The sequence below is a fragment of the Nycticebus coucang genome, chromosome 15 (assembly GCF_027406575.1).
Source record: "Nycticebus coucang isolate mNycCou1 chromosome 15, mNycCou1.pri, whole genome shotgun sequence".
In the NCBI taxonomy this organism is placed as follows: domain Eukaryota; kingdom Metazoa; phylum Chordata; class Mammalia; order Primates; family Lorisidae; genus Nycticebus; species Nycticebus coucang.
In genome coordinates this window covers 42,015,299-42,020,263 of record NC_069794.1, presented here as the reverse complement: position 1 = coordinate 42,020,263, position 4,965 = coordinate 42,015,299, and positions in this window count along the sequence as shown.

Below are 4,965 nucleotides of genomic sequence, written 5' to 3'. Positions count from 1 at the left end.
GTAGGCTTTCAAAAAGGGAGCTGTCATATACAGATGGAATTGAAGATACCTGTTGACAATTTAGTTATATCCTATACTTCCTGAGAGCATTCCCCAGGCTAGGCCTATAAAAGGTAACAATCCAAGAGAGTCAGTGAATAAGATAATGCGTCAGTCAGTGTCTCCCCACTCCTGGAAACAAACTCTTTCTGTTTTGTAATGAAGAGTTACTTACGTGAAATTGCTTTAGGTCTGTGGTGATGCAATCATATTGGCCCTGGTGGTGGTTGTGTGCTTGTGTTATATTTCTCCTAAGGAGAAGAAGAACCAGGATAATAGGACTAGGAGGCAGAACTTGACCCTTTGGAGTGTCTGGTCATTCTTTGGCCAACAGCACATTTAGAACACAGGGCAGACTGCCACCCTGACATATCTACTTAACGAGACTACAGTGATAATAGTGCTATTCAATATAGTTTTCTCCTCGGTAGCCCTATGAGTTTTGTGTTTTATGATTAATTGTTTATAATTTAGAAGATATTTCTTGTTGTGTGCTTGTGTTATATTTCAAGTTGTATTATTTGAACTGACTGAGTGAAATGACTTACTCACCCATTATATGGTCACAGTAAATATTTGTCAAACTTTTTTCTATTATTTTGTACATATTTTGCTTGGCCTACTCATTTTATACTATATAATTTTTAAAGTACCACATTTTAAATCAAAATGTTTTATATATAAAATGACAAAAATTATCAACTTTTCCCAGTTAATAGAAAAACAACAGTTGTTGTTATTTAAAAGGAGGGAATAATCAATTGAATTACCCAGATTGTTGCAGAGAATCAGTATGCTGAAACTGTTATGCCTTCAGTAGTTAGACCTTATTCTTTCTCTCACAAATCAGCATTAGGATGCATTTGAAAGGAAAAGATGTCAGTATAAGAACAACTAAAATTCCCTTTAATGCTATTACTAAAAATAACCGCAGTGGGACCTTGAGACTCTGTCTCGAAAACGAAATAACAATGGCACATATTTTAAGAATTTTGGGGGGAAATGTAATTGTGGTATGAAAGAAAATAAAATCTTAAGCCCTCCAAAAGACTGAATGAACCCCCTTTTGGCCAGTGGGATCCCAGAAAACCTTAAAGCTGAGTTGCCAGCCATGAGGAGAAGGGAGGTCAGACATGGTTTGTCTTGGTTTCTTCATTGAGTTTTAGTAAATATCCAGTGGTTTGTTTCTGATTAACAGACTTCATTATCCTAGCTTAAACATTCCAACATTTTAAACAAAGCTTTGTTTCTTTAACCAACTACAAATCAAAGAATCTTTAAACCCAACTGTAACCTCTAAGTCCCACACTTAGAAACGTCCCATTATTCTAGTTGAACCAATGTTCAACCTCCATGTGTTGACATAGAATTTTATGTGTAATTTCTGTCTCCAAGAATGTGTGAAACCACACTGTAACCCAGCTGGAGGGGGTGTATTTTCTCAGGACCTCTTAAGAAAGTCGCACATATTTGGCTCAAGTAAATCTCTTTAAATTGTTTTACAGAGGCCTCACCTACATTAACAGTAGTGTTCCTCACAATTGGCTTTTATTATTAATGTAACACAGGACAGCTTTATTAGCATAATAGGATTTCATATAATTTTTGGTACTGTAAAAATTTATAGAAAGCAAAAAATAATCCTTTAGTTTTTTCTCTCTTCTCTTTCTCTCTCCCTCTTCTTCTCTTCCCTCCTTTCTAAATTTTGCCTCCTGTTAGACCATATAAGCATTGAAATAGTATGAAGAAAAACCACAGAAAAGATCATTTTAAAATATCAGTGATAATCCATATTACATTCCAGATCATTCTAGAAACACAGAAATACTGAACTGACTATTGAAAAAAAACAAAACAAAACAGATGTGGATTCAGCTATGGGAGAACTTATTTTGCTTTTAGAAGGAAGGTATAAATACCGAATTTCAAATATTAAGAGGTCATGATAATCTTTATAGTAAGTCAAGCATACTTAGCTAAAAGTTTAGAAATCTGGTGAAGGTCAATTAGGGGCATTTATAAGGAACACTTGAAATCATGTAAATAACAATATTGTGATCCCAGTGTTCTGAAATTAGAACATAGTAATCTAATGGCTGTGAGAATGATGGAATTGGTCTCATGACAAACTCTGTCCTAAAAATCATGGAGGAGAGCTGCAAGAGGAAAGTATATTTCTAGTGAGTGAGCTCGGTAGCTAAATTTACACATATGGCTAGTCTATTGTACGAGTAATAAATGTCAAATATAATTATGAGAACACTAATTTCTTGTTTTTACAAGGATTTATGACAAAGGACCATTATTGCAATAAAATATTTTGACAAAATTACAATGAATAATGCCTAATTCAATAATTTCTATTTGGTTATAAGCACTTAGAATTCAGAAATTGAAAATGAAATGAATATTCTTTGGAAGATGTTTATACACTGCTTAAATGAAACTATAATTGAGACTAATGACAATAACAAAGGGAAAAAGTCATGTAAGAAAGCATTAAGGGGCTGGAAGAAAAAAAGACAATGTGAGTTAAAACATGGAACATCTTCTCCCTAATATTTCTATTCTAATTCTTACTTCAATGTGTCCGTGACAAATCTCTCAGTATATATGCATTATAACCTAATATTTCCATTAATATTTTACCTATGTAATATTTCAAGAAAATTAGAATATAGGGGACACAGCTCTTCATGCAGAAGCAGATGCTAGAGAAGGCAAGATCCTGACACTGTGCCTGACAGTGTGACTGCTTGAGGATTATTTTCAGACATTGAAACTCAATTCAAATTGTCCTGCTGGCTAAGAAACTTGTTTAGAATGGAGAGAACCACTTTATTCTTCTAATTTCTCCCTGTGGAGATAAGAACCTCCATCTTACGACTATTCCGCCAATGAATTTTTATTTTGAAAGCAGTAGTTTTCCTTTTCACTGGTCCTCAAGTGCAGAAGTATTTTGCTCCAGACTTCTCCATACCCTGAGATGCACTCATAATTGATTTAGATGGTAAGTTTTGGGACCTTTCAATTGATTACATTTAGATGAGTTTTTTTTTTTTTTATTTATAGGTGATGCTGAATTAAGAGTTTTGAGGATTTTAGGATTAGGTGAATGTGAGAAACTCATGAAATTTGGAGTTGGTGCAGAGGATAGACTCTTATGGATTGAACTTTGTCATCCAAAAGATATATTGAAGTACTAATCCTTCATATGTATAAATTGACCTGTTTGAAAATAGAGTCTGAGCATATGTAATTAAACATGTCAAGATAAAAGAAGCCTGGATTTAGGGTTGTTCCTAAATCCAATGACTTATGCTGATATGTGCCAGCAAGAACTATAGAATATGGCACATTTTCCAACTAAATTGAAATATTCCTTTTACCATATGTACTTAGATATATTAATGGACTTTCTAGTCTAGCCTACTGATTTATTTATTTGTAATTTTGCCAAAATCTTTGCATTTTAAAGGCAATATACTTGTAATTATATGTAGTACATGAGCAGGCTCATTCTCCCCAAATATTCTCTGTTATTTCATTATTCTTGAATGTGTCAGGTATTTATTTGCCACTTTAGGGTCAAATTCATTTTTCCAAACACCAAAACAATGAGATTTATATTTAAATTCAAACACTGTGTATGTTAATGTGGAAAATATTGACATTTTATGGCATCCATTTTTCTTAAACAGTAAAAGCTGTTTTTAATTTATCCTTTCTGTATATATGATTTGATAATTTCCTTTTTGTAAGTCACATGGACTTAAATTTTTTCATAGCATGAATATATAGAAATGTTACAGGTAATAATCACTTTCTATTTATAACTAGTAAATGTAAGCAATGAGAGTGATTTCAGATATTTCAGTTTATTTTTATTTACTAAGCCATTATTACTAATAGTCAAATCATTTGTATTTGCTAAAAGGTAATAAACATCACTTTGTATTCAGATACACAGTCAAATTTTCTATTAAATGGAATTTAATTTCATTCGTATTGGTAATATTTTCTGCAGTTTTTTCCAGAATCCCTAAAATATTTAATATCATTGAAATCAAAAATCACCCTTCTCAACTTTATTGTTTTAATAAAATGTTTAAGCAACAATATATTCAATAATTTTTATTTTTATTTATTTATTTTTTATTGTTAAATCATAGCTGTCTACATTAGTGCAATCAAGGGGTACAATGTGCTGGTTTCATATACAATCTGAAATATTCTCATCAAACTGTTCAACGTAGACTTCATGGCATTTTCTTAGTTATTGTATGTAGACATTTGTATTCTGCATTTAGTAAGTTTTGCCTGTACCCATTCTAAGATGCATGATAGGTGTGGCCCCACCCGTTATCCTCCCTCCACTATAATCTCCCCCCTCCCTTCCCCTTCCTTGGCCCCTTCCCCATAGTCTTGTGCTATAGTTGGGTTATAGCCTTCAGGTGAAAGCTATAAATTAGCTTCATAGTAGGGCTGAGTACATTGGATACTTTTTCTTCCATTCCTGAGATACTTTGCTAAGAAAATTTTATAGATAACCTTCAACATATCCCCACTTGTAGCTAGTTGAATATTTTAATGTACACATATTTTTTCTTTCTGAATGTAAATAAGTACTTTTCTTAATGTTGTATTTATAAGTTCTAGAAATAAACCCTGTTTAAATGCTGATTATTAGCTCTCTTGTAATTTGTGCTAATAAAATGTTTGAATCATTACATACACAATACACCCTTCATATTTATATTCTGTATTATTTTTCAAAGGTTTTGGTATGGTAGTTTTACTAGATGTATTTATTATTTTAGGGCAAATAAGAAAATCCATAAATCCCGCTTAACTATCCTCTAAATTCAGATTCAAGCTTATGTTTCAAAATGCACACTAAAACTGTGGCCACTATCAACACAGAGA